We start from the raw sequence: 7,709 nt of genomic DNA on the forward strand, positions 1-7,709 counted from the left end.
TATTCATTTAAATTAGAGAATAATGGTTATTATGTTTACATGAATAATACCTTTCATGGTCATGCACCCTATGTGAATGGTTCATTGAATCTCGGTCGTGGTGATTCACATGTTCACGCCAAAAGATGTAGAGTTAATAATGATAGTACCACTTTCTTGTGGCACTGCCGCTTAGGTCATATTGGCGTAAGATGCATGAAGAAACTCCATGTCGATGGATGTTTGGGGTCACTTGATTTTGAATCACTTGACACATGCGAGCCATGCCTCATGGGCAGGATGACTAAGACCCCGTTTTCAGGTACAATGAAACGGGCAAGTGACTTGTTGGAAATCATGCATGCTGATGTGTGTGATCCAATGAGAATTGAAGCGTGCGGTGGATATCGCTATTTTCTCATTTTAACTAACGATTTGGGTAGATATAGGTATATCTACTTAATGAAGCACAAGTCTGAAACATTTGAAAAGTTCAAGCGATTTCAGAGTGAAGTTAAGAATCATCATAACAATAAGATCATGTTCCTACGATCTGATCAAAAAAAGGGGATTTTCTGAGTTATGAGTTTGGCAATCACTTAAGACATTGTGGAATTGTTTCACAGTTGAAGCCACTTGGAACACCACAAGGTAATGGTGTGTCCGGACGTCGTAATCGAACCCTATGAGATATGGTGCGATCTATGATGTCTCTTACCAATCTACCGTTTTCATTTAGAGGTTATGCGTTAGAGACAGCTGCATTCACTTTAGATAGGACACCATCTAAGTCTGTTGAGACGACGTCATATGAACATTGGTTTGGCAAGAAACCAAAGTTGTCGTTTCTTAATGTTTGGGGATGCGATGCTTAGGGCTTCAGCCGGAGAAGCTCGAACCCAAAGCGGACAAACACATCTTCATAGGATACCCAAGGGTGACAGTTGGGTATACCTTCTATCTCAGATCCGAGGGCAAATTGTTTGTCTCTAAGAACGGGTCCTTTCTCGAGAAGGAGTTTCTCTCAAAAGAATTGAGTGGGAGGAAGATAGAACTTGATGAGGTTGTCGAACCTTTACTTCAACCAGAGAGTGATGCAACACAAAAAGATGTTTTCTGTGGCGCCTACATCTGTTGAAGAGGAAGTTAATGATAGTGATCATGAAGCTTCAGAACAAGTTGCTATCGAACATCGTAGGTCGACAAGGATATGTACTACTCCTGAGTGGTATGGTAATCCTATCTTAGATATCATGTTGTTAGACAACAATGAACCTACGAGCTATGGAGAAGCGATGGTGGGCCCGTATTCCGACAAATGGTTAGAAGCCATGAAATCCGAGATAGGATCCATATATCAGAACAAAGTATGGACTTGCCCGATGATCGGCAAGCCATTGAGATAAATGGATCTTTAAGAAGAAAACGGACGTGGGCGGTAATGTTACCATCTATGAAGCTCGACTTGTGGGAAAGAGTCTTTTCACAAGTTCAAGGAGTTGACTACGATAAGAGTTTCTCACCCGTAGCGATGCTTAAGTCCGTCAGAATCATGTTAGTATTAGCTGTATTTTTCGATTATGAAATCTTACAGATGGATGTCAAAACAAGTTTTCTTACCAGTTTTCGTAAGAAAAGTTGTATGTGATACAATAAAAGGTTTTGTCGATCCTAAGGATGCTAAAAGGTATGCTGGCTCCAGCAATCCTTCTATGGACTAGAGCAAGCATCTCGGAATCGGAATATATGTTTTGATGGAGTGATCAAGGCTTTTAGGTTTATATAATGTTTGCTAAAAACTTGTATTTACAAGAAAGTGAGTGGGAGCACTACAAAATTTCTAATAAGTATATGTGGATGACATATTGTTGATTCGAAATGATGTAGAATTTCTGGAAAGCATAAACGGTTGTTTGAAGAGTGATTTTCAAAGGAAGACCTGGATAAAGCTGCTTACATATTGGGCATCAAGATCTATAGAAATAGATCAAGACGCCTGATGATACTTTCAAAGAACGCACACCTTGACATGTTTTTGAAAGAGTTCAAAATAGACCAGTCAAAGAAGGGGTTCTTACCTGAGTTGTAAGGTGTGAAGTTGAGTAAGACTCAAATATTGACCACGGCAGAAGAAAGAGGAAGGACGAAGGTCGTCCCCTATGCTTTTGTCATAGGCTCTATACGGTATGCCATGCTGAGTACCTCACCTGATGTGTGCCTTGCCACATGTCTGGCAAGAGGGTACAAAGGTGATCTAGGAGTAGATCACCAGATAGTGGTCAAAATTATCCTTGGAGGAATAAGGAAATGTTTCTTGGTTATGGAGGTGATAAAGAGTTCGACATAAAGAGTTACTTCGATGCAAGCTTAACACCTATCCGGATAGCTCTGAGTAGAGATACCGGATACGTATAATGGAGCAATAATTTGGAATAGCTCCAAGTGGAACGTGGTAGCAGCATCTACGATATAAAGTTTTGCGAAATACATAGGGATATGAATATGGCAAGACTCGTTGACTACAACCTCTCTCACAAGCATAACATGATCAAACCCAGAACTCTTTGAGTGTTAATCACATAGGGATGTGAACTAGATCATTGAGTCGGTGACGTGACCTGTGAGTGTTAATCACATGGCGATGTGAACTAGATTATTGACTCTAGTGCAAGTGGGAGACTGTTGGAAATATGCCCTAGAGGCAATAATAAATTGGTTATTATTATATTTCCTTGTTCATGATAATCGTTTATTATCCATGCTAGAATTGTATTGATAGGAAACTCAGATACATGTGTGGATACATAGACAACACCATGTCCCTAGTAAGCCTCTAGTTGACTAGCTCGTTGATCAATAGATGGTTACAGTTTCCTGACCATGGACATTGGATGTCGTTGATAACGGGATCACATCATTAGGAGAATGATGTAATGGACAAGACCCAATCCTAAGCCTTGCACAAAGATCGTGTAGTTCGTATGCTAAAGCTTTTCTAATGTCAAGTATCATTTCCTTAGACCATGAGATTGTGCAACTCCCGGATACCGTAGGAGTGCTTTGGGTGTGCCAAACGTCACAACGTAACTAGGTGGCTATAAAGGTTCACTACAGGTATCTCCAAAAGTGTCTGTTGGGTTGGCACGAATCGAGACTGGGATTTGTCACTCCGTGTAAATGGAGAGGTATCTCTGGGCCCACTCGGTAGGACATCATCATAATGTGCACAATGTGACCAAGGAGTTGATCACGGGATGATGTGTTACGGAACGAGTAAAGAGACTTGCCGGTAACGAGATTGAACAAGGTATCGGGATACCGACGATCGAATCTCGGGCAAGTACAATACCGCTGGACAAAGGGAATTGAATACGGGATTGATTGAATCCTCGACATCGTGGTTCATCATGGAACATGTGGGAGCCAACATGGGTATCCAGATCCCGCTGTTGGTTATTGGCCAGAGAGTTGTCTCGGTCATGTCTGCATGGTTCCCGAACCCGTAGGGTCTACACACTTAAGGTTCGATGACGCTAGGGTTATTAGGAAGACTTGTATGTGATTTCCGAATGTTGTTCGGAGTCCCGGATGAGATCCCGGACATCACGAGGAGTTCCGGAATGGTCCGGAGGTAAAGATTTATATATGGAAAGTTATTGTTCGGGTTCTGGAAAAAGTTCGGTTTTTTCCGGTATTGTACCGGGAAGCTTCCGGAAGGTTCCGGAGGATTCCGGAGGGGTCCGGAGGTCCGGAAAATGTTCCACCACGTCCAATATAGAAGCATGGGCTGTAGGGGGGCGCCCTAACCTTAATGGGCCAAGGGCACCAGCCCCCCCAAGGCCCATGTGCATGGGAGAGGGGAAACCCTAAGGGGGAGGGCCTCCACTTGACTTGGGAGGCACTCCTCCCCCCCTTGGCCGCCGCCCCCAACCCTAGATGGGATCTAAAGGGGCCGGCCCGCTCTCTCCCCACCTATAAATAGTGGAGGGGTGGGAGGGTGGCCACACCCCTTGAACCAGGCGCAAGCCCTCCCCTCCAATACCTCTCCTCCTCCGCGTGAGCTTGGCGAAGCCCTGCCAGAGAACTGCCACTCCATCACCACCATGCCGTCGTGCTGCTGTTGGACTCTCTTACTCAACCTCTCCCTCCTCCTTGATGGATCAAGGCGTGGGAGACGTCTCCGTTCCGTACGTGTGTTGAACGCGGAGGTGCCGTCCATTCGGTGCTAGGATCATCGGTGATTTGGATCACGACGAGTATGACTCCATCAACCCCGTTCACTTGAACGCTTCCGCTTAGCGATCTACAAGGGTATGTAGATGCACTCTCCTTCCCCTCGTTGCTAGATTACTCCATAGATTGATCTTGGTGATGCGTAGAAAATTTTAAATTTCTGCTACGATCCCCAACATGGTGGTAGTTTTATTTTGAAGAAATAGATGAACTCTCATGCTTCACTTAGATTATTTTGAGAGTCTTAATAGCATGGTAATTTGCTTAAAATCGTAATATGCTAGGTATTCAAGAATAATAAAACTTTCTTATGAGTGTGTTGAATACTAAGAGAAGTTTGATGCTTGATGATTGTTTTGAGATATGGGGGTAATAATATCAATGTCGTGCTAGTTGAGTAGTTGTGAAATAGAGAAATGCTTGTGTTGAAGTTTGCAAGTCCCGTAGCATGCACGTATGGTAAACGTTGTGTAACAACTTTGAAACATGAGGTGTTATTTGATTGTCCTCCTTATGAGTGGCGTCGGGGACGAGCGATGGTCTTTTCCTACCAATCTATCCCCCTAGGAGCATGCGCGTAGTGCCGAGGTTTTTGATGACTTGTAGATTTTTGCAATAAGTATGTGAGTTCTTTATGACTAATGTTGAGTCCATGGATTATACGCATCTCACCCTTCCATCCTTGCTAGCCTCTTCGGTACCGTGCATTGCCCTTTCTCACATTGAGAGTTGGCGCAAACTTCGCCGGTGCATCCAAACCCCGTAATATGATACGCTCTTTCACACATAAATCTCCTTATATCTTCCTCAAAACAGCCACCATACCTACCTATTACGGCATTTCCATAGCCATTCCGAGATATATTGCCATGCAACTTTCCATCATTCCGTTCATCATGACACATTCATCATTGTCATATTGCTTATCATGATCATGTAGTTGACATAGTATTTGTGGCAAAGCCACCGTTCATAATTCTTTGATACATGTCACTCTTGGTTCCTTGCATATCCCGGTACACCGCCGGAGGCATTCATATAGAGTCATCCTTGTTCTAGTATCGAGTTGTAATCATTGAGTTGTAAATAAATAGAAGTGTGATGATCATCATTATTAGAGCATTCTCCCAAGTGAGGAATAAATAAAATAAAAAAGAGAAAGGCCATAAAAAAGAGAAGGCCCAAAAAAATGAAAATGAGAGAAAAAGAGAGAAGGGACAATGCTACTATCCTTTGCCACACTTGTGCTTCAAAGTAGCACCATGATCTTCATGATAGAGAGTCTCTTGTTTTGTCATTTTCATATACTAGTGGGAAATTTTCATTATAGAACTTGGCTTGTATATTCCAACAATGGGCCTCCTCAAGTGCCCTAGGTCTTCGTGAGCAAGCAAGTTGGATGCACACCCACTTAGTTTCTTTTGTTGAGCTTTGATACATTTATAGCTCTAGTGCATCCGTTGCATGGCAATCCCTACTCCTTGCATTAACATCAATCGATGGGCATCTCCATAGCCCATTGATTAGCCTCGTTGATGTGAGACTTTCTCCTTTTTTGTCTTCTCCACATAACCCCCTCATTATTCTATTCCACCCATAGTGCTATATCCATGGCTCGCGCTCATGTATTGAGTGAAAGTTTATATGTTTGAGATTACTAAAGTATGAAACAATTGTTTGGCTTTTCATCGGGGTTGTGCATGATGAGAGCATTCTTGTGTGACAAAAATGAAACATGACTAAACTATATGATTTTGTAGGGATGAACTTTCTTTGGCCATGTTATTTTGAGAAGACATAATTGCTTAGTTAGTATGCTTTAAGTATTAACATTTTTATGTCAATATGAACTTTTGTCTTGAATCTTTCGGATCTGAATATTCATGCCACAATTAAGAAGAATTATATTGAAATTATGCCAAGTAGCACTCCGCATCAAAAATTCTGTTTTTATCATTTAGCTACTCGAGGACGAGCAGGAATTAAGCTTGGGGATGCTTGATACGTCTCCAACGTATCTATAATTTTTTTATTGCTCCATGTTATGGTATCTACTGTTTTGGGCAATATTGGGCTTTATTATCCACTTTTATATTATTTTTGGGACTAACCTATTAACCAGAGGCCCAGCCTAGAATTGCTGTTTTTTTGCCTATTTCAGTGTTTCGAAGAAAAGGAATATCAAATGGAGTCGAAACGGAATGAAACCTTCAGAAACGTGATTTTCTCATCAGATAAGATCTAGGAGACTTGGACCCTCCGTCAAGAAAGCCACGAGGCGGTCACGAGGGTGGAGGGCACCCCCCCTAGGGCGCGCCCCCTACCTCGTGGGCCCCTCGAAGCTCCACCGACGTACTTCTTCCTCCTATATATCCACGTACCCCCAAACGATCAGATCCGGAGCCAAAAACCTAATTCCACCGCCACAACTTTCTGTATCCACGAGATCCCATCTTGGGGCCTGTTCCGGAGCTCCGCCGGAGGGGGCATCGCTCACGGAGGGCTTCTACATCATCATCCAAGCCCCTCCGATGAAGTGTGAGTAGTTTATTTCAGACCTACGGATCCATAGTTAGTAGCTAGATGGCTTCTTCTCTCTTTTTGGATCTCAATACAATGTTCTCCCCCTCTCTCATGGAGATCTTTCGATGTAATCTTCTTTTTGCAGTGTGTTTGTTGAGACCGATGAATTGTGGGTTTATGATCAAGTCTATCTATGAATAATATTTGAATCTTCTCTGAATTCTTTTATGTATGATTGGTTATCTTTGCAAGTCTCTTTGAATTATCAGTTCAGTTTGGCCTACTAGATTGGTTGTTATTGCCATGGGAGAAGTGCTTAGCTTTGGGTTTGATCTTGCGGTGTCCTTTCCCAGTGACAGAAGGGGCAGCAAGGCACGTATTGTATCATTGCCATCGAGGATAACAAGATGAGGGTTTTATCATATTGCATGAAACTATCCCTCTACATCATGTCATCTTTCTTAAGGCGTTACTCTATTTTTAACTTAATACTGTAGATGCATGCTGGATAGCGGTCGATGAGTGGAGTAATAGTAGTAGATGCAGGAAAGAGTCGGTCTACTTGTCTCGGACGTGATGCCTATATACATGATCATACCTAGATATTCTCATAACTATGCTCAATTCTGTCAATTGCTCAACAGTAATTTGTTCACCCACCGTAGAATATTTATGCTCTTGAGAGAAGCCACTAGTGAAACTTATGGCCCCTGGGTCTCTTTCTCATCATATCAATCTCGATCACTTTATTATTGCTTTGCTTTTTACTTTGCCTTTTACTTTTTACTTTGCATCTCTATACCAAAAATATTATTTATCATCTCTATCAGATCTCACTTTCGTAAGTGACCGTGAAGGGATTGACAACCCCTAAGCGCGTTGGTTGCGTTGAGCTATTGTTTTTGTGTAGGTATGAGGGACTCGCGCGTAGCCTCCTACTGGATTGATACCTTGGTTCTCAAAAAACTGAGGGA

This window comes from Triticum urartu, chromosome 5A (assembly GCF_056163025.1).
Source record: "Triticum urartu cultivar PI428250 chromosome 5A, HENAU_Tu73, whole genome shotgun sequence".
Classification (NCBI taxonomy): domain Eukaryota; kingdom Viridiplantae; phylum Streptophyta; class Magnoliopsida; order Poales; family Poaceae; genus Triticum; species Triticum urartu.